Below are 24,616 nucleotides of genomic sequence, written 5' to 3' on the forward strand. Positions count from 1 at the left end.
GAAATGTAGCCCTTCCACTCTTTGGAGTTCTATAGCCAGCCCTTCATGCAAGGTATATTTTTACCTTTCACCCACATTATGGGGCAGATTTATCAAACTACGATTTTCGTACCTTTAAAAAGGATGATACAAAACAATCGTATTGAATACGATTTTTTTGTATTGTGCTTTTTAAAGTACGAAGAATTTGTATCTAGAAATACGACAAAATTGTATCTTATCGTATAATGTTCGAAAAGTGCAATTTTTTCGTATCTGAACGATCGTAAACTGCAGGAAAACCTGACTTTCATCTTTTTGTGCAGGATTTTGGAAGCCTCCCATAGGACTCAATGGCACTCCGCAGCTCCAACCTGGCCCAAGGAAAGTCTCCCATAGGGCTCAATGGCACTCTGCAGCTCCAACCTGGCCCAAGGAAAGTCTCCCATAGGGCTCAATGGCACTCTGCAGCTCCAACCTGGCCCAAGGAAAGTCTCCCATAGGGCTCAATGGCACTCTGCAGCTCCAACCTGGCCCAAGGAAAGTCTCCCATAGGGCTCAATGGCACTCTGCAGCTCCAACCTGGCCCAAGGAAAGTCTCCCATAGGGCTCAATGGCACTCTGCAGCTCCAACCTGGCCCAAGGAAAGTCTCCCATAGGGCTCAATGGCACTCTGCAGCTCCAACCTGGCCCAAGGAAAGTCTCCAATAGGGCTCAATGGCACTGTGCAGCTCCAACCTGGCCCAAGGAAAGCCTCCCATAGGGCTCAATGGCACTCTGCAGCTCCAACCTGGCCCAAGGAAAGCCTCCCATAGGGCTCAATGGCACTCTGCAGCTCCAACCCGGCCCAAGGAAAGTCTCCCATAGGGCTCAATGGCACTCTGCAGCTCCAACCCGGCCCAAGGAAAGTCTCCCATAGGGCTCAATGGCACTCTGCAGCTCCAACCCGGCCCAAGGAAAGTCTCCCATAGGGCTCAATGGCACTCTGCAGCTCCAACCCGGCCCAAGGAAAGTCTCCCATAGCGCTCAATGGCACTCTGCAGCTCCAACCCGGCCCAAGGAAAGTCTCCCATAGCGCTCAATGGCACTCTGCAGCTCCAACCTGGCCCAAGGAAAGTCTCCCATAGGGCTCAATGGCACTCTGCAGCTCCAACCCGGCCCAAGGAAAGTCTCCCATAGGGCTCAATGGCACTCTGCAGCTCCAACCTGGCCTAAGGAAAGTCTCCCATAGGGCTCAATGGCACTCTGCAGCTCCAACCTGGCCCAAGGAAAGTCACAATACCGAAGCTTGAACGAATCCGAAACTTTTGTACTCCGTGCGGCAATACGATTTTGAAGCGCTTTTTGTCGCAAAGTATGAAAAAGTTGTGCAAATGTACGAAAAAGTCGCCGAATGTACGCAAAAGTTTAAAACTTTTAAAAAAATATGAATTTTTTGTATTCGGACCAGTCATACTTTCATGAATTTGCCCCTATGTCTGCCTTTTCTCTCTTTTCACTTTATTTCAAACTATCATTGATATAAACATGCACTCAAACTGTAGTGGGTGAATAATAACTCGTTTCCACAAATAAAATTATTTTATTCTTATAAGTTTTGGGGGAAAATGGTTTATTCTTGTGCTTCACCAAACTAACACTTTAGCTACTGCCCATCGCCACCAATAGTGCATTGCAAATTGCTAGATTCCATCAGTTAGAGTTGGTGAAATCTGTCAGTGACAGCAGGAGTGTGTTACTTGAACATGGAAAATATTCCAGCACAGTTTAGTGCATTTTTTTTTTTTTAAAGGTTTAGTGCATTTTTATTTACACAGTGATGGGTCCCTTTAGGCAATGCTAGCTCCCAAAGTACTGAGCTGGGAGAATTTACTTACCCTTCACTATTCGCAACTTCAAAGAATTTAAACCAGATGAACCAGAGCCAAGGGAAGTAGAAGACTCAATCAGATTCCATCTCCCTGACCCTGGCTGTCAAATGAAATGGCGAAAAATTTTACCATCTATTCATTCTGAGTTTCAAAATCTACTGGATCTTATGAGATTTGTTAATTACTGATCACCTATTACAGTAATAAATGTTAATGAGTCAATGGCATTTTAGAGGAGGTGTTTATAAAAAAAGACTAAGGGCTAAGATTGGCTATTAGGAGCCTCTACACACACTATCAGCTTACAGGGGGCTTTATTTGGGAGTAAATCTTGTTTTTATTCAACCAAAACTTGCCCCCAAGTCAGGAATTCAAAAATAACTACCTGGTTTGGGGGCACTGAGAGCAACATCCAAGGGGTTTGGGACATGTTGCCCCCGAGTCACTGGTTGGGGATCACTGCATTAATAAATACACTTCTAAAAACCCTATAGAAATTAATAGAAAGTGGGCAACTGTATCTGCGGTGAGCTCTAATCTCACATTTTGCTAAATCTGACCCATAATATGGATGTGACCATGGCACTTATCCTAGGAATAGCTCCCTGTCATAAACGCAATTGATTCCTTCCTTCATTTATTTTTCTTGCTTTCTTTTTCTCATCTATATTAAATATTTATATGATTAAATATGCCTCATCTAAACATGTCATTCACAACAAATCTGCATGATAATGATGTGTTTATCCAATCCTGAGGCTTTTATATGTAAAATCATGTACTAAGTAAATAAATAAATACAATCAGTATTGACAGAAATGTATTCCCACTGTTCTCCACATTTTTACTGCTGTCAAAATCACATTTACCCTCTCAGATACTTAACAATTGAATGGCGTTGCCTCCAGTAAAAAATGTTTTTCTCCTGCCACTCAAAGGCATGTAAATGGAAAAGGTCAGCATGGTGTAGTACAAGGGTATGTGTGACTGCAGCTGCCAAGGGAGCAGGATAGTATGAATCATGCATGAACACCTGTTATACAAATTGAAGATGTAATAACAATAGTGCGGTATTTTATTTTACAACTGTCAATTTATGACCTTTAACATGCTTATTGGTGAATAGCTGGAAGATGTCTCCTGTGGAAAGAAAATACATTTTAAACAATTAGAAGGGTAAATCTGTACTGTAAAGGATAACGCTATTAGATGTTCAGCAGCCATATGATCATAATTAGACAACAAGGCAACAGACTAATGCCTTTATACAGAATTTAGAATAAAGGTAGCCATACTGTGTAGAAATGTGTCAGTTGTACGGGTATGGGATTCCTTATCCGGAAACCCGTTATCCAAAAAGTTCCGAATTACAATAAGCCCATCTCCCATAGACTCAGTTTTAAGCGAATAATTCTAATTTTTAAAAATTATTTCCTTTTTCTCTGTAATAATAAAACAGTACCTGTACTTGATCCCAACTAAGATGTAATGAATCCTTATTGGCAAAACCATCCTATTGGGTTTATTCAATATTTAAATAATTTTTAGAAGACTTAAGTTATGGAGATCCAAATTATGGAAAGATCCCTTAGCCGGAAAACATCAGGTCTCAAGCATTCTGGATAACAGGTCCCATACCTGTAGTCCTACCACTTTGACAGGACTTTACAAATAAAGGTGAGATATAAGAAACAAATCATAGCACAGTTGACTGTTAATATCTTGAAAAGCTTTCATTTGGGGGAACTTTACAAACAGTATATGATAAAAGACAGTGAAACATAAATGAATTTGTATATGTCTTGTGATGAGCTCTTGTCTGCCTTTGAGATATCCACAGCAACAAAATATGATTACATTGGCAGCTATGGCTCTCAAGAAGAAGCAAGTTCCCCCAAAAAACTCACGTACAAAAACCTTTTACTGGAAGTACAGGTATGGTTCCTGGGGTTTTCTGGATAAGGGATCATTCTGTAAATTGGACCTTTATACCTCTAAACATGAAAAGCAGAATGTTGATAAATGTGCCTCCACATGTTCACTCAGGATCCCCTCGTCTGATCCCAGAAAGTCTACTAAAAAAAACATTTAAACATTAAATAAACATAATAGGATTGTTTTGCCTCGGGTAACAATTCTGCCATAGCAGGGATCAAGTACAATAAACTAATTTATTATGACAGAGAAAAAATCATTTTTAAAAATTTGATTAAAATGGAATCTATGAGAGATGGCCTTCCCTTAAAGTGATACTGACACCAAAAATAATGATGTTTTTTAAACCTTTCATTGCTTTATCATTGTATTATCTCTTTAATTTCAACCTATAACCATATAGCTATCACTTTTACAATGCCATTCTGGTCTCATGGGTTTCTCTCTGAGGGGGCTGCCATGTTTTGGCAGTAGCTGTTTGTTGTTGTTTGAAAACACTCCCCTTAATTTTAGTTTAAAAATCCTAGCCAATCGGAATCAGTGCTGCACATACAAACTATTTCTAATGAAATCTTTTAATGCTGAAGTACAACAGTGGACAGTGGTGTTTAGGAACGAGGTATTTGTATTCCTTTCTAAGCATATTTGCTCTGATACCCTTTGAACTGGCCGTCTCTGTCATGTACACTCTATAGCAGACACACGCAGCGTGTATACTTTTTATCTATATGGGAGCGCATTCCTTTCAAATAATAAATCACAGCAGGATTAATTAGTATAGCTCTGGTGCAAAGATTTATTGAGAAGACACTTACAGGCAGCGCTCGGTGAAAGTATCTTGATGTCTGTGATGTGGGGGAGGCACAGACTGCAAGGAAGTAAGGGGAATATAACCGCCCAGCTTCAGCTGACGTCAGTGTAGTGAAACAGTAATTGACAGCTTGAGAAGTGCCAGTCGGGTTTGCAAAACAGTCGGGTTTTAGACATTCATGTAACTTTACTAAATAAAGCAGACATCTGGGCAAAAAACAATCAGTATAGCCCATAGCTAACTTTTGATGTACACCATTATTTTGAGGACTACATTTTTCATGTCAGTATCACTTTAATTCTCAGCATTCTAGATAACGGGTTTCCAGATGGGTCCTGTAGCTGTACTCTAAGGGGCACATTTACTAATCCACAAATCCGAATGGGAAAAATTCGGATTGGAAATGAACATTTTGCTTTTTTTTAGTATTTTTTGCAATTTTTTCGTCGCCGTTACAACTTTTTCGTAAATTGTCGCAACTTTTTCATAGCCGTTACGATTTGCTCGTATGTTGTTGCAACTTTTTCGTATTGAGCGCTCGTAAACGGCGGGCAAACCTTTCAGATTTTGGAAGCCTCCCATAGGACCCAATGGCACTCTGCAGCTCCAACCTGGCCCAAGGAAAGTCTCCCACAGGGCTCAATGGCACTCTGCAGCTCCAACCTGGCCCAAGGAAAGTCTCCCATAGGGCTCAATGGCACTCTGCAGCTCCAACCTGGCCCAAGGAAAGTCTCCCATAGAGCTCAATGGCACTCTGCAGCTCCAACCCGGCCCAAGGAAAGTCTCCCATAGGGCTCAATGGCACTCTGCAGCTCCAACCTGGCCCAAGGAAAGTCTCCCATAGGGCTCAATGGCACTCTGCAGCTCCAACCCGGCCCAAGGAAAGTCTCCCATAGGGCCCAATGGCACTCTGCAGCTCCAACCCGGCCCAAGGAAAGTCTCCCATAGGGCTCAATGGCACTCTGCAGCTCCAAACTGGCCCAAGGAAAGTCTCCCATAGGGCTCAATGGCACTCTGCAGCTCCAACCTGGCCCAAGGAAAGTCTCCCATAGGGCCCAATGGCACTCTGCAGCTCCAACCCGGCCCAAGGAAAGTCTCCCATAGGGCCCAATGGCACTCTGCAGCTCCAACCCGGCCCAAGGAAAGCCTCCCATAGGGCTCAATGGCACTCTGCAGCTCCAACCCGGCCCAAGGAAAGTCTCCCATAGGACTCAATGGCACTCTGCAGCTCCAACCTGGCCCAAGGAAAGTCTCCCATAGAGCTCAATGGCACTCTGCAGCTCCAACCCGGCCCAAGGAAAGTCTCCCATAGGGCTCAATGGCACTCTGCAGCTCCAACCTGGCCCAAGGAAAGTCTCCCATAGGGCTCAATGGCACCCTGCAGCTCCAACCCGGCCCAAGGAAAGTCACGATACTGAAGCTTGAATGAATCCGAAACTTTAGTACTCAGCGCGACGGCTATGAAAAAGTTGCAACAATTTGCGAAAAAGTCATAACGGCTACGAAAAAGTCACCACAATTTACGAAAAAATCGCAAAATACTGATCATTACGAAAAAAACACATTCTGACACTTTTCAGACGTTCGTGGATTAGTAAATGTGCCCCTAAGCCTGGCTAGAGCCTTAATTAGCAAAGATGAGGAATTTGGCCAATTATAACAAAAATAAATAAGGTTTAACTTTCTTTTTGAGTTTTTTTGTGCTAAAACTCCCAAAATTCAAACTATGGTTCAAAAACTCAAATGTCCGTGCAAAAACCCCCAACATCTTGAATGTAAAACGTCGGCATCTAAAAGCTTGCAAGTTTATGTAGAAGTTAATGCGAGTTGTCCTAATCAAAGTCAAGTCATATTTTCAATTAGAGATTTTCAAGTTCAAAAACTCGCAAATTCGAGGTATTCAAGTTTTTTCATTCAAACATGTTTTCCATAATTTTAAATAAGAAAGCATTTTAGTTTAGTAGAAAGCTTGACTATAGTTATTTAGCATTGTATAAATAATCTACTGTGTAGCCATGGGGGCAGCCATTCAAGTAGAATAGGCTTAGGTTACATAGCAGATACAGATACACTGTATAGAATACAGTGGTGTTCTACAGAGCTTATCTGTTATCTGCTATTTAACCTGTGCCATTTAGTCCTATTTTAATTGCCTCCATTACTACAGAGCGGCCATCCTATATACACAATAGTAGTGTTTTTTCCACAAACAGATCAGTTTTACCAGTGCAGTACATTATATTTTAATTACTTTAAAAAAGTTTCATATTTTGGTGTTACTGTTCCTTTTAACCACCTGATATGTTTCAAAAAGTGTTTGGTGCAAAACTACAAGTTGTACAAATGTTATACTAGAGTTATGGGACCCTAGGCTGGTGTTGCTCATATTTCAATGTAAACACATTGATCATTGGAATGATGGTTTCTCTCTGCCCATCAGTGTTACAATCAATGCTATAACCCTTTAGGACATTTCTTTTTATTATCTCATTAACTTTAATGTCTATGGTGGCTATTTACTAACATTACTTAACATTTACTAGCATTCTTGTTTTTTTGCAAAAAAACAAATTTTTTGGTGTAAAAACTGCAAATGTAAAAATACACCATCAAAAAGCCGGCAGTGACTAAATGTTTTGCGCTCACTGAAGTAGACATGATCCCCAGGTGTGAGGTCCTGGACCAACAGCCCTGGAAGCACAAAAATGACAAAACTGTGATGCCATGACAGAAAGGCAAATTAAAATAACCATACTGCAGGGCTTTTCTAGTTATATTGGGTTGAAAAAAGTCCATCAAGTTCAACCCTCCCAAGTAAACCTAGCACATACAACCTATACTGACCTACCAATACACTCACATACATAAACTATATATACCAACATCAATACTAACTGTAGATATTAGTATCACTATAGCATGGATACTATGCTTGTTCAAGAACTCATCCAGGCCCCTCTTAAAGTCATTAACAGAATCTGCCATCACAACCTTCCAATAGGGCATTCTACAATCTTCCAGTTGATCAAAATTAGGAGTGTGCCATCTCTGCAGGATGCTTCTGCCGATAAATGGTATTCTGGTGGGCCCTGGGCAAATGCTCCTTTTGCCCATTTATTAAAATGGCCCTGCATGTAATCAATGGGAGTTGTCCTAGGCAAATTGTAACAATCTTTATTTAATTTGTGAGTTTAGAGGTTTTCTGTTTCTTTCATTTGTAAGAGCATGACATATGTTACCAAAACAATAACTTTTGCCTCTGCTAAAACACATGTTGAGACTGTTATCAGTAAATGATATCAGTAAATGATCAGCATTGTCTATTTTAGTAGCCACTACAAGTAGCTGCTACTATTAGCTCCATGTGTCTTCACCCTAAGGCGCTGTAATTGAAAGGCAGCTACAGTCCATCTTTAGTGCTTTACTGGTTAGTCATCATGTATTTTGGAGTATTGCACAGGGATCTGTAACAGTAGTGGCAAAACAACAATAGCTAATGATTTGCATTCTACAGATGAACGAGCTCTCAGAACTCAGATGAGCACAGTTATTTCTACTTCTAAGTATTTAACGCTATCTTGGCAAGAGGTTTTTGTGAATTTAATGATCATGCTCAATGTATTGTTACAACATATTTATAGTTACTATTATTATTTTTAAAAAGGGATCCGTATGATTGGTTTAACCAGTTACTGTATTTATTGGAACCATGATTGGCACTGTTTTAAACACATTAGTCAAGGTTGTAACAGCCAAGATTCAGAAGCTTTGGTACCTGAGGGGACTAAGGGGGGTACAAAGTCATGCTTTCAGTACATATTAACCTGGTGTCGATTGAAGTCTAATGGGTAATAATGTAATAAAAGAAGTGCAAGGTTTGCCCATGTATAAGAACCATACCAAATAGTGCTTACAGTATTACGGTATCACCAGCTATTTTAAGTCTTTTATAGAAAATGCATTAGTACACTCAAATTGTCAATACATATTAATTGAATCCTGGAATTTCTAATCCTATGTAAACACTGTGTTCGTGTTGTCTGCAAGATAATCACCACATGATTTGTATAAAATTAAAAGGGATCCGTAGGATGGAGCAAATTCATAAAACATGATGGATTACAAATTGTATTATTACCATAGAGTAAAGCATTGTTATGATTAAGATGTGTATTAAGAAGTGCTAGGAAAGTACTAGGAAAATACTAGACAAAGCAGTGGCTTATAGAAATCAGAGGGAATCAATTAAAAATGAAAATAGCTAAATATAAAGCATCATACATTTATTAGGAGGTGCCATTTGTATTTCATTTGTTTCACTTACACTAAGAAGAGAGTGAGGGCATCATGCAGTTTTTATGAATACCAAACTGCCATGTTATTGCACTTTGCACCCTTTTCCAGTGGGAGCACCTGTATTTGCAGCTCCTGGCACTGCAGATAATTACAGCTCTCTGCGGCACTTAATGTTCATTTAATGTTTCTTAGAACCTGTAAATGTTTATAGGCTCAGGAGAAAGGGCCAAATTACCCAAAATGGCACTCCTTACCTCAAAGGGATCATGCGAGGTGTCTCCAAGCTACTATTGCCTTGAATACATTTGCATGAGTGTTTTCAAGTGATTGACATAGCAGGCTATGGGGTGCCATTTGAGGCTGTCTGATGAGTTACTAAAACTATGGGTGATCAATGTGTAGCATCCCCTGGGGGGCATAATAAGATTTGTTTTGATAAGACAAACCCTTAACCCAGTAGCTGACTGTGACTCAGTCTTACAGATTAGAAACAGTTCAATATTCAGCTTAACAATTTAAACAGTTGAGGAAGCAAAACCCCAAAGATTTTATATTATTACCTGACAAATTTATGAATCTGGAGATTATCAGATCATTAAAGTCACCAACCTGGCTCCACCTAAAGCTTCCAGTATAATCCAGGGATTTGAAGAAAACATTTCAAGACAGTTATTGGCTCTGCAGTCACCAGACCATTGAGAGTTCAGAGCAAAGTGATTGCCTTTCCCTTGATTTGTAACATTTTATTTCTGAATCCCCTGTAATTGTTCCATATTTTCACCAGTGACTGTTTCCTGTATTCCCAATTGAAAAAACAGGGTTTATTAATAGATTCCTCTATAAACCAAAGAGCCTTTTTATGCCAGCAATTCACTTTATCCAGTGCTGGTGCTTTATGGGCCAAGACCAACATTATACAGGCATGGGATACATTTTCTTGAAACCTGTTATCTAGAAAGCTCTGAATTATGGGAAGACTATCTCCCAAAGACTCAATTTTAATCAAATAACTCACATTTTTAAAAATTATTTATTTTTTTCTGTAATAAAGAACAGTACCTTGCACTTGATCCCAACTAAAATATAATTATTGCTTATTGGAGGCAAAACAATCCGATTTTGTTTATTTAATGATTTATTTTAGTAGATCCAAGGTGATCCAAATTACAGAAATACCCCCTTATCCAGAAAATCCCACTTCCAGAGCATTCTGGCTAACAGGTCCCATACCTGTAACAGTGTATTTCATTAGATTTCACACATTTCATATTATTAGAGCATTTCAATAGGCATCTAAAACATATAGGACAAGCAGCCAATTGCCAATAAGGTTTCAGAATATAGTAAGACCCTTGTCTGCTTTAATACAATGACAATTCATAAAATTTGGCAGACGTAAAATAATATTCGACCTGCATGTTTAGTCATTTGTGAGGTATTTATTAACATTTACTTAATAGGTCATCTGTAAAAATAGGCCATTATACAGTTCCTGCACCCGCTGGGCATCAGTTGTACATGAGTGGTTTTGACTGATATCTGCACCTTGTGAAATACGACAATTGAAATCAATCAGAGCTGTCCTGCCTTGGGTTGGCTATTGATGCTTATTTATAAAACAAACTAGTAAACAGTAATGAATTTAATGGCTGGCTGCCTAACTACATCCAAGCATATAATACACTCTTCTGAATGCCCTTGGCTGGAGAAATATTTAAAGTCATTGTTAAATTGAAGGAACTTAAATGGGTCCATTGCAGAAAAATCAATGCTGGGCTCAATATCTCATTTTAATGCGCCAGTGCATCCCAGCATGTTTATATGCAGCAATTAACTGACTGATACAGGGTTGATGTTGGAGCTGCCATTTGTGAAATACACCATGTGACATACATAATAAAATACACATTTTGCAAAAACAGGATGATCTAAAATACCTGCATATATGTCCTGCTGCTGCCATGTGTAATTACTCCAACTAGACTTCTTGATTCCATCCTGCTTCTTTACTTTACTTCCATCATGCTTTGTCAGATCCTTCACATCTTAATCCAATCTCTGCCCATTTCTTTACCCATGGCTGTCGGACATTATAATGACCTTTTTAAATTCCAATAACAATATGGCCATTACAGATTTACTCAATTTAACTTTTTTAATTAAAAAATCTCCAAATCTCCAAATGTGTGCATAGTTGAAAAAAGACTCAAAACATAAAAACTCACAGTAAAAACAGATTCATTTTCAAATGGAAAAATACTGTAGCTTGAAATTTGAAAATACAACTCTTACTGACATCGGCAGCTTTTATATGGCAAATTTTATTTGACTCTTTTTTTGCTCAATATATCTCGAAAATTCACGTTTTGGAAACTCAATGTGGGTTATGAAAACATCTATGCAGTAAAAAAAAAGGCAAAATAAATCATACACCTGCTGTAATCTTTACCAGGCTTTCACAGAAATATAAAGGGCACATGAAACCTACTATTAATTTGCATACATTTTTAACATAAAATAATACTTAGAATAAGTCTATAAACCATAAAAAAACTACAGGTATAGGATCCCTTATCCGGAAACCTGTTATCCAGAAAGTTCAGAATTACGGAGAGCCCGTCTCCCATAGACTCCATTTTAATCAAATAATTCAGAATTTTAAAACTGATTTCCTTTTTCTCTGTAATAATAAAACAGTACCTTGTACTTGATCCCAACTAAGATATAAATAATCCTTATTGGATGTAAAACAATCCTATTGGGTTTAATTAATGTTTTATTGATTTTTTAGTAGACTTAGGGGCACATTTTACTAATCCACGAACGGACCGAAAGCATCCGAACGCACTTTTTCGTAATGATCGGTAATTTTGTGACTTTTTCGTCGCCGGCGCAACTTTTTCGTATGTCCCACAATATTTTCTTTTCCAATCCGATTTTTTCCATTCGGGATTCGGATTCGTGGATTAATAAATGTGCCCCTTTAGGTATGAAGATCCAAATTACGGAAAGACCCCTTATCCCTTATAACGGGTCCTGTACCTGTACAAATTAAGTAGAAGATCTAAATTCAAAATACAATTTGATGGTACATGCTTAAAAGGGTTGTCAGTAATACCTCTATTCTGTTATAATAAGGATTAGAGGTGCAACTTTTAACTTTCACCATTTCTTCGTTAATCTATTTACTGCATATGGCCGCTGTGTTTTTTTTACAGATATGTGATTTATTCTTACAACTGCTTCAAGCTAAACTACCAGCGAAGAAGCCTAAATCTGCAATCCCATGTAACAATACCAACAAAAACATTGATTTTTTAGAATAACTCATTTCTTTCAATGACCTGTTTAGACACTTTATCAAAACCAAATCTCAGTCAAGTGCGCTCAAAGTCCCAATAAATTGTACAGCACAAGATAGCAAATATGCCTTTAATTTCTAGCTGAATATGTCCCCTTACAAACAAAGACATGTAATATTTCAGCTTGGTTTTTTTTTATTTTATTTTTAATGGAGTTTAAGAAAAAACATTCATTCTACACAAAGCTAAAACAGTACTGATAATTCCATTTGATTTTTGCTAAAGATAATATTTTACTTCAAAAAATCTGAACTGAAAAAATCTAGCATTAGTAAATGCCCCCATTCATCACCCCATTTATCACTTTACGTAAATCATTTGTAAGGTAATCTCATATTTAAGAGCTTGGGTACCATGAAAGGTTAATGCAGACTCTAGACTAGAAAATGTAATATTTCAATTGTTTTTTTTTTTATTTTTATTTTTAATGGAGCTTAAGAAAAACCATTCATTCTACACAAACCTAAAGCGGCACTGCTTATTTCATTTGATTTTTGCTAAAGATAATATTTTACGTTTCAAACATAACACAGGCAATGCAAATAAACGCACAAACTTAAGGGGGCATTTACTAATATTCAGATTTTCCTGGTTTTATAGTTTTTTTAAACCACAACTAAACTCATTGCCACAAATTGCAGCCATTTATCAAATAATCCGAATTAAAAAAATCATGAACAAAAGAAAGTTGCACAATTTTTTTTATAATTTTGTACAAAAGCCAGTATCAAAACACCCCTAAAACCTCTTCTATTGATCTCAACAGGTTCTAGCTGGTGTATTTTTCCATTCAGATTTGCATAATAAATCACAACAAAATAGCTTTTTTCCCCACAACAATAATAAGCTTTTGGCGTCAAAAAAAATCTGAACTGAAAAAATCTACCATTAGTAAATGCCCCCATCATCCCCATTCATCACTTTACATAAATCATTTGTAAGGTAATCTCATTTTTAACAGCTTTGGTACCATGAAAGGTTTAAGGGTTTAAAGCAGACTCTAGACTAGAATTATATGCCTGAACGTACTTTGCCCTGTAGCCCCTTTACTTTCAATTTTTCATTGGTTCCATGGAAATTGAGGTGAAGAGTTGGTGTAAGATTCTTGGTCCATGAACATCAATCACTGTTGCTATGATTAGTGTTATTGATCCAGCAAGAGGGAGTATAACCTTGTGAGTAGCAGCTTGTACTACTTTTTTTGGATTGTTAAAGGGGCAGTATACCACTTTTTCAACACACAGTAAGGTCAATGACTACTGTTGCCTACTGTTTTAATCACCTATAATTTTTGTTATTTCTTGAGCTAAATTGGGAAACCAGGGAAATGAAAGCTACTCCATGTTTGGTGCTTGCGATGTAGATAATTATATTACCAGTACACCGATAATCAACCTCTATAATGGATTTCTGTTTATCTGGCCATGGGTAATCAGCCTCACAAGGGACATGCATAGAGCAACTTTAAATTCCCAATTTGCCTTGTTTAGTTCAATAAATAAGCACAAGCCCTAATTACTGAAATCATTGCACCATATTTACACTCCCTCTTTTCAGGTGATTTTGATTGGAAGTTGCCAATGAACCTAGTAACAAATCACAAGACATTTATATGCTGGACAAGAAATACTGAAATACAAATACAGTACCAATACAATACTGAAATTTCCAACAAACTTTCTTACAAACATTAGAAGGTGTCCTTGTGTGCATAAGCAGTAATATCATTTTTTTATTTAGTATCTAGGTTGTTTGGCATTTGTAGATAAAACAATATGAAAAACATGGACAAGATTAAAAACATAGACATGCCTCCCACCATTCTCATATGTAGATGCTATGAATATTAATAGAGTGGTTTCATTTTAGTATGTTATAAAATGACTTCTCAAATGGTCTTCTTTATTTTTTATAAAGTTTCTCAATTATTTACCTGCTTTTATTTACCTTCTTCTTCCTCTTTCCAAAGGGTCATTGATACCAACAGCCAAAAACTGAGGGGGTTACTGTGGGGCTACAATTCTTTGTTATTGTTACTTCTTAATCTAGTTTTTCTAAGGAGGTCCTCTCCTATTCATATACCAGTCTCTCATTTAAACCACTCCCTGGTTGCTAAGGTAAATTGTCTTAGAATATTACTAAAAGTTAACTGAAAGGTCAACAACCCCTTTAAGGAAGCCAACTAAATATGGCACACTATAGGGGTACTATAAACAAGAAAGCAAAGTCAAGTCAAGTGGACAAAAGTAGACCTGCAGCATGAAGGGGTGTAGACACTTTATTGGCAGAGAAACAACAAGATGTATTGCCAATTGGCAGGAGATTTGAGTGGTAATTATATGATTTCCTCAGTTTAGGTTACTATTTTTCTGGGTGCATTATTATCCCTATCTAATTCCATATGGATATACATTAGGCTATTAGACTTGACAATGAGGGTATCCATTTTGTGGATACATAAATATTGCATTACTTGCTGTACCAAAAGAGAAAGTGGCTTAGGAGTCTTATATATAAGGACTACTTTCAAAAGTTACAGTGAGGACCCTAACTAGCCTAGGACCCCAACGCTCCTTTTAAAGACAATGAGATCAGTAAATAAAATCTAATTTGTATTGCTTATACTCTATATTACAGTAGTTATAGGCCCATTGTATGTACTTAAATACTATGGTTAAGAATGTTTTAGTGCTTCTGTTTAAAGCCCAAGCTTGATACCCATTGAGTTTTCCACTGACTTTAGATATTTTGGGTCCCACTGGCATCTCCGAAGCAACCGCACATGATATTGTGTTTCCCATTTCATTCAAAGCATTCAGCAGTGTTTCTACTGATTCCGTATCCCTAAATGACCTATCACAACTGAAGGTACAATCCAAACTGAATGTCTTCCTCAAGCAGATAAATGGTGATAGCATGTAGATTAGAAGCTAAAGAAAAAAATAATTGTATGAAACAAAAAAAAAAAATGTAACACTTTAACCACATGGTGCTATTGTAGTTTAATTCACCTAAACAAATTCCTTCCCTACCCCTCCCATTCTGACTCCATTGTTGTACTTCTCTATTCATTTCTCAGAAATAACCTTGCTCTGAATAAAATAAATTGCAGTTATTTGTTTGTAATGTACATGTTATGTTGAGGAGGTCAAACCTACACATTTAGAGTTACATTTACTTTGCCATATTTACTTTTGTGGCTAACAGATGGTTATGCTAAAGTGTACATACTCCGTAACACAAAACTTGCAGCATGACAGTAAAGGCTGGCACTTATCTTAGCTTTAGAGAATTTCATGGGTTTAATTTTAGTCTTTTACTTGTTGTAAAAAGCAGAACAACACAGATTTTTTTATTGCATTACTATATAAAAATGACCCTCATACAGATAAATATAGGCGCCGGGTGCCCTGAGAGACCTTCTTACTTACAGAATGGCACGTGTTCTCATTTTCCTGTTTAACTGCACATATTCAAGATCTAACGCATGCTGCTGCATTGTGATGTCAGTGCACTTATTGTTATTGAAAGGGCCTTTTTTCCCCCTTTTCATGGCCCAAACTAACCTTCTGGACAGTAACATAGGAGCCCAGGGACTGCTTAGGAAATTTAACTTAAGTGAAAGAGGAGACTCCAGTCTTTACTAACACCATTTTGGGGCCTCAGAACTTTCTGCTGCGAAGGCAACAGAGAACCTGAACATGGCAGAGAGAAATAAGAAAGTGTGGTACAGATATAGCTTGAGACAGAATCAAGGTTCAAACCAGGCAAGAAGTCAGGCAGCAATTAGCAACGTCAGGATCTGGTCAAACCAGGAAGCAAAACACAGGAACATTTCTTAGGCTCAGAGCTGTAAACCCCAAACGAGCTTTGGCAATGAAAAATGGGAAAGAAAGGTCTTTTATATCCAAAAAGAGCACCAAAAGTGACCTCATGACGCAGCATCAGATGCATGGGCGCCTCAGGACACACACTGCCAAATGCACATGTACACACAGCCCAGGGAAACAGCGTGCTGGAAGATAGGAAGGCACGCAGGTCTCCCGGACCACCTAACAAGGCATAACTTAAACGTAAGTCATGGAACTCGCAAATTAATTTTAAGATCTTTTTTTTTTTTTAAGTGGGGTTTATTTTTTAATAATTTTATACTATATGAAATATAGGTACAAGGAGACACTTTATAAAACACCTGATGGTGATAGAGGTATGAAAAGACTACCCTATTTATTTGTACCAGAACTAACTCAAGGACAAGAACAACTCCAAGCATCCAATAAGTGATTTACGATCTTCATAAAGGTCCCAGCTGAGCAGCAAAACATTGATTCAATAAAGGAAAAACATGTTGGAAAAGTTTCCAGTGTGCACCGGCTATATACCTCTTCTATATATATATATATATATTTTCTCCTTGTAGATTGTAAGCTCTTTTGGGCAGGGCCCTCTTCACCTCTTGTATCGCTTATTGATTGCTTTATATGTTACTCTGTATGTCCAATGTATGTAACCCACTTATTGTACAGTGCTGCAGAATATGTTGGCGCTTTATAAATAAATGTTAATGTAAAATGTAATAACATAATTAGGTTGTAGCTAAGATAAACTAAACAGGAATAGAGCTAAATAAACAATTTGAATTAAAATAAAATGAGTCCATCTGGTATTATTATTGTTTGTGTTTTCTGCAACAGAGCACAATGCATATTAAATAAAGAGCATATATATAAATGTACAAAAATACAAATGGTAACATGCCATAAAAATAATAGTTTAGGTTATCAAAATAATTGGAATGCCTGCTTGAAGTCAAAGACTTGAGGATACAGTAATATCTTGTAGGCCCAGGGGTTTTACTCCCCATTTTGCAGCAACAATTGCAAATGTTAGGGTTTCATTTATAGTATCGAAAAAAGATTTTTTATTTTTCTTCATTTTCATTCAAATTACCGCTCTTTTCTCAAACAACACTGCTTATCTTCCAGATTACTTGTCAAGTGCAGTTGCTACAGATTTCTTATGGCTAGATATTGCTTATTACCTGTGTATTTGCCTTGGCTGCACAACAAAAAAAAATGTTTAATAATGTAATTCATTTGTTTATGTTTTATTATAACATATGAAAAAACAGGTACTGGATAGCCAACAATGGTATGCATGCAAGTCATAAAATTATATAAAACACTCTTTACTTTGGGTAGGGTTTATGTTTAGATAAAAATAAATGAACATGAATGGAAGGAGGAGCCTGAGTGACTTGTACCAAATATTAAACATGGAGAGGCGATATTGTTTGGTATTGCTTAGGTCTTGCTATCACTCAGCTGTCTACAAAGGCAAATGCTGTTTTCACAAGGAGAAGGGTTTTTATATTAGAGATATGTTCAGGCTATGACAAAAGAGTTAAAAGGCTCTCGCCATCACTCAAAGAACTACAAACTGTTGACAGCTGTTACTGCGGGTGATGGGTATATAATAATAAGTTGCTGGGCAATAGCTAAAGAGCTATTAAGTGAATGATGACAGTTTGATAGGTATCAGGCTAAAAAGCTGTTCTGAGCACCTTTCCATTATACTGTATATGCAAAAAACACATTTGTAAATATAATGGCTAGTGAAAGCAGAAATCTGTCCCTTTTTATTCTCCACATGGTTCCCCTGGACTACATGCACCATTAAGGTATTGCAGTAGTTAGCTTTCCACTGCTTACAATGGCTTAAAGGGGATCTAAACTCAACAAAACAGCTGTCCCAATGCCCCCTAGTTCTCTATAGATTTAAACAAAAAACAGTGATCTGTAAAAAATTTCACCTATGAGCATACTACTGACTAGAGATGAGTGGAACTGGCCTGGTTTGCTTCACTGAAAAATTTGCAAAACCATGGAAAAATTAATTAAAATAAAATGCATGGGAGTCAATAAATATTTTTTTTCCAGTGCCAAAAAAACATGGTTTTTTTTTTAAGCAAAACAAAATGCATGGAGAAATGAGAATAATCCCATTGGTGTTTTTTCTCATGTTTTTTGTGTGTTTCCTTGTATTGAGTGTATATGTAGGGACCACAAGATTTGGGCCCCTTAGCCTGGGTGCCCCTTTAGACAGGAAAACAAGTGGGTGGCCTTGTGGGATATGGACACCTAAGGGTGGTCCTAATTAAGTGTGTACTGTAATTATTCTTTTCAGGTTAAAAGAGAGTTTCCTCTGTAATTCAGCAGTAACCATTTGGTTCATTTGGTTAAGCAGCAACTTCCAGTCTCCTGGTCAATTCCTCCCCAGGAGGATCAACAGCAACCTGGTAAGCGCTCACCCAAGGGGCAGCAAGGTCCCGGGAGTTGCCCAAATTTGTGGCCTACACAAGTCATCACAGCTCAAATAGCCACACGCTCAACATACTTATAGCCAACACTCACGGGTGTGCTACATATAGATGAGCAGAGCAGTGTGTAGATACACAGAGGAGTGTATAGAGGAGCAGAAGAGGGAATAGATGGGCAGGAGAGGAAATAGATGAACAAAGGAGTGTATAGATAAGCAGAGCAGTGTATAGATGAGCAGTGCAGTGTATAGATGAGCAGAGGAGTGTATAGATGAGCAGAGGAGTATATAGATGAGCAGAGGAGTGTATAGATGAGCAGAGGAGTGTATAGATGAGCAGAGGAGTGTATAGATGAGCAGAGGAGTGTATAGATGAGCAGAGGAGTGTATAGATGAGCAGTGCAGTGTATAGATGAGCAGTGTATAGATGAGCAGTGCAGTGTAAGATGAGCAGAGCAGTGTAAGATGAGCAGAGCAGTGTAAGATGAGCAGAGCAGTGTAAGATGAGCAGAGCAGTGTAAGATGAGCAGAGCAGTGTAAGATGAGCAGAGCAGTGTATAGATGAGCAGAGCAGTGTATAGATGAGCAGAGCAGTGTATAGATGAGCAGAGCAGTGTATAGATGAGCAGAGGAGTATACAGGCCCGGATTTGTGGAAAGGCCACAAAGGCCCGGGCCTAGGGCGGCAGAAGTTTAGGGGCGGCATGCCGCCCCGCCGCAAGAACATTTTTAAATTTGGCTCCCATACGGAGCAGTTGGGACCTCTCCCCACTGCTCCGTATGGGAGTTTAAAGGAGGGTTTGCGCATGCGCACTGGGGAGCGGATGCGTTTGCGCATGCGCACGGGGTCGCGTTCGCGCATGCGCACTGGGGGCCCTGTTCGTGCATGCGCAGAGGGGGACAGACACAGCGGCGGCCTCGGGGCGCCTCACGGAGAAATCCGGCCCTGGGAGTATATAGATGAGCAGAGGAGTATATAGATGAGCAGAGGAGTGTAGAGATGAGCAGGGGAGTGTAGAGATGAGCAGGGGAGTGTAGAGATGAGCAGGGGAGTGTAGAGATGAGCAGGGGAGTGTAGAGATGAGCAGGGGAGTGTAGAGATGAGCAGGGGAGTGTAGAGATGAGCAGGGGAGTGTAGAGATGAGCAGGGGAGTGTAGAGATGAGCAGGGGAGTGTAGAGATGAGCAGGGGAGTGTGTAGATAAACATAGGAGGGTATAAATGAATAGAGTTGGGTATAGATTAGCAGGCAAGGGTATAGCAAGGCACTGACATATACTGATTTCAATAGCAACTTTAATTAAAGTTCCCTTTTAGGAGTCTAATAGCAATTTTATTTTTTTTTATATTTGGATGTTCTGAAAATCAAATCAAATATCTGACCAATACCTGACTTCTTTAAACAGCCAAGAGAACATGCCAATACTTTATCAAAACTCATTAAGCTTGGGAAATAACACAGACTTATTTTATAAAAAAAGTAAGACAGACTGTGCAGATTTGGTCTTTTCTGCTAAACAGCAAAAATTATGTATTTTTTTCACATTTACTGACAAGGACAGAAATATATGACTAAGTGCATTCTACAAGACAACAAGCTCAGAAATAAGAAATATGTGAACACCCACACATATTGACTCATGTTTTCTAAAAGCATTGGCTATTGCTACTGATAACCCTTGAAATGAAAAACAAGTAGAGGCATACTGTTAGAACAGAAATTGCATTTTCTCTAATGAGCGATGCAGTTAATGCAGATATTCACACAGTATGTATGAATCATCCACCAAAAATATGGTACAGTGGTGAACCAAATCTAAACCTTAATTTTTAAATGTAGAAGAAGAAATCAGATTTAAGAAATCATATCCAGCCAGCACCTACATTGCCAATTATAACTTCTAGCATCTCATGCATACATCTTACCACTAATTGCCTCTGCCCCTGGTTGGCAGTACAGCTCATTTTTGCAGCACAGGTGCAGTGCAAAAAGGTTTGAGATTGGAAACATTTAATGCAATTGGCTGCAACTGCACATCTCCAAACATATCACCGCCTTGCATTCACAATTATGCTGGAATTGTGGGAAAAAGATTGCATTGTAGGGTAAAAATGTGGTGTTTTGTTTCACGTATTGCACTTTTCACACTGCATTTGTAACTGAGCCCTTGTATGTTTCATTGTCTATCCTGCTATGCCTGTAACACAGAAATGTAACCACTTTCAGCAATTTTGCATTATCATGTGCAATGTCCTTGTTACAAATGGTTTAGTTAAATAATATGTTAATAAACACTTGAAGAAAAGTTATTTTGGCATCTTACTGCCAATAGATTAGTGTTACCATACCTGAGTAAACAGACTTCTTTTGTTTAAGATAGCAGCTGCCATTTTAGCTTGGTCCCTGTAGCTTCCCTGCTGCAGCTCTAGCCATTGGTAGCATAGATGGCACATTCTGATGGGAGGGGGAGTGAATTCTTATGAATTCTTTTGGGAGGGGGGAGCAGGATAATGGAGAGAAGTGAGAGCTGCAGACTTCTGCACCAGGAATGAAAGATTTTTCTGAGAGAGGTCACATGAGGTCGGGGAAAAGTCAGATACAAAAGTACATTTATACACAAAAGAAGACAAGAAATCCTGTGTTTCTTTTGATAGAGGACTCAGTGCAGCTTTTCTGTGAGTGCTTATGGCTGTATTTACATAGACCTTTCTGATAAAGCATATTTAGTTTTTACCTTTCCTTCTCTTTTAAAGAGGGAGATTCTATACTGCCTACCAAATATACATTGAACCATATAATCCTGTTATCATTAAATTACCAAATTATTGCAAAGGATTATATAATGAACTGCAGAAAGACTTTTCTTGAGGCGTTAAATTGAGAATATCACACTTTAAATTAAAAAACAGGCACAAAAATACTGTTTTAATTACCAGAGCTCTTAAGTTTTCAAAGCCAAACAAATACTGTGTCTTCAGAAAATGAAATCTACAGTGATCTTAATTGCAATTTAATAAAATGAGAGGCATTTTATGATCATAGCTTTATTGGTCATTATTAAAATCCCCAAATAAGCTGTCAGTTGTGTTCAGGACTGGTTGGTGATAACGGAGTCAGCTAGTCATAGTGAACCAATTTCTTTATGGACGTATGATAATTAGAAATGTAGATGACTTGGACAAAGTGAATTAATAGATGCAAATATCAAATCACTTATTTTCTTGAGAGAAATACATGACAAAAATAATTTTACTTTACAAAATGCAGAACTGAAGCATTATGTTGATAAAGATAGTGAATCCCAAGGAGCTACCACATTTATGTTTAGCTAAAAGCTTGAATGATGGGGCCAGTTGGGCTCAGTTTGCTGGTTTTGACTAAAAGTCCAGACTGTTGTTCTTTGTTCTCCCAAAACTGAGCAATCGATCTGAAATATTGACTGACCGATGAAACATATCAAGCCAAGTATTGGGCCATTGCCCAGCAAAGTACAGTATGAGACCAGCAGTATGTATATGACAGTTGGTAGAGGAAGTAGGATGCACCCAAGAGTACCTAATAAAGGATAAATATTATCTGTACTATTTTTTTGTGCTTCTTCTTAGTTATACAAACCCCTTGGAACCTTCAATTCTAAAATCAATGAATAAAAAAAGGACCACTTAATTTAATGCACAATGCAACCATTGCAGAGGACAAACTGCCAAACTAATTTACTTATTACGTAAAGCTCAAAATAAGAATATAAATTTAGATTTTGCACCATGAGTAACTGCATAGACTAGATTCCTAATTGAATAGAAATCTAAAAAATAAGGGTACATTTGTGGCAAAAAAAGTGAAATCCTACAGGAAGTCCAGTGGTCTTTTTCTCCACCTGATCACTTTGCATTTTCTAATTGGAGAAGAGAACAAGGTGCACATTAGTGAGCTGCACCCAAATCACAAAAAATGTCCCCAGGTTGACAGAAAAGGATAGGGAAAGGGGACAGAATTTTTAGGGTGAGGAAGGAGATTGAGTTTGGTGGCAAGGAATTCTGTTGTGGAGATAAGGAGAGTATGGCAGCCAGGTTTCTTAGGATTTACATTTTGTATTGTAATGTATGGAGCAGTTTTTGGCTCAGGGTCCTGGTCCCATTGGCCGGCATGTCGGTCTGAGATATGTTAATTCTTTCTTGTGAAGTTTTTAATAAAAACACATAAAACCCATTTCAAGTGCATAGTTTTTACAAACAAAGCTAAAGGTGGCCATACATTATAAGATTCACTCAGCTGAACTTTCCCTTATATTCCCACCTAAAGTGGGTTATATCAGGCTAACAATCTATTTATAAAGATGGAGATAGCAGCAGTCGGAGCGAGAACCACATCAATGAGCCAATGTAATTCATAGCTGCCCAATGTCTGCCAGATATCGGCTGGGTAGGGCCGTTGGAGGTCCCCATACATGGGAAGATATGCTGCTGAATCGGTCTAAAGGACTCAAATCAGCAGCCACCTTAAGCCACCATACCAGCCAATATATGGAGATCCTAGCTACTTAACTTTGGTTATTCTTATTACAGGCTAACATTCCCCCTACCTGTTGCATTTTCTTGGTAAGGTAGTCCTACAGGCTGATATTTCTCAGCTAGGTTTTCTTTATTGCATAGTAGAGATGAAGTGGGCTGATTATTTTTGAAAAAATGCTAGTTTTCACACATTTGCATTGCAACAGCCTATGTACATAGAGAAATCTACTTATAGACCATATACCGCAATCATCAAAATTGGTACAATACTGAAAATGATGTCACAAGATCATTTAACAAGTGAAAAGTTAACAAGAGCAACCATATAAAGTTCAGCTTGACATCATGAATCTATACATTATACTAAAAAGAAAAATAGTAGATAAAATGTATGCAAGACTGAATATAATTTATATAACAACTTTGTCATTGGCTAGAAGTGCAGTGAGAACTATTCATCTAGGTTATATTTCCTGGTTTTGCAAGCCTTTTATAGAATGAACAGCATGGGCTGGTTTATGCCACATTCAGCAAAATGACAAAGCACTATTCACTTACCTATGACTTAGAGACCCAATGTACTTTACATTAAATTACACACAGTGGAGTTGATATAGAATATAGCGCACAGTAAGAACTAGCTAATTAACATGCATTATTTAGGCCTAGTAATCAAATTTTTCTCCAAATTGATGGCTTTAATCTGTGTAAAATCATTAATGCTGTACAGCATGTACCATACCCAAATAGATCTTTCAATAAAAGAAGAATAAAAGAATAAATGGAGAGAACATTTTGAAATAAGGTAATCTTTTCTTTTGCACAAAATAAAGGGGTAAACTAAGCCGAATGGCGACTCAGAGATAGAAAGTTAGTTCTGCACAAATCAGAAAAGGTCAAGAAAAGGTGACAAAAAGCTGAAGGAAGGATTTTAACAGAAAACAAGTTTAGGCACCCTGCTGTGAGCATAAAATGGAAATGCCAACTGTTCCTCTAGTGCTATGTATTATTTTCAAGTTATTTTTAAGTACAAGAGAATATTCAGTGGATATCCAGTGACAAATACATAGAAAAATCCTTTCTATCACTCACCTTTGCAATCTTACACATAAGCATACATCTTGAATATGAGCAAACTTCAGGGTTAATGGTTTCTATGGGGATGGCTAGTTGTACAGCAGTGTGTGTCCATACAGTAGGCCTTTTATATTTTTGCAAGGGAGAAACTCCTTAAAAGAGAACTAAAGTTTAACTAAAGAAACAGGGTAGAAATGTTGTACATTATGTTTTGGGCTTCTGTACCAGCCCAAGGCAACCCCAGCCCTTTAGAAGGGAAGTTCTGTGCCTCCAAAGATGCCCCAGTAGCCCCCCATCTTCTTTTCTGCTTAGGGGCCGATGCACAATATACTGTATATACAGAATATAAATGTGACAATATAAAGCTGATTAGTAAATAATACAGATAATTATTACATGGCAGTACAACTAGCATCAGAATTTAATAATCAGCCCTGTAACATCAGCTTATATTACA

Source organism: Xenopus tropicalis, chromosome 7, assembly GCF_000004195.4.
Source record: "Xenopus tropicalis strain Nigerian chromosome 7, UCB_Xtro_10.0, whole genome shotgun sequence".
Lineage (NCBI taxonomy): Eukaryota > Metazoa > Chordata > Amphibia > Anura > Pipidae > Xenopus > Xenopus tropicalis.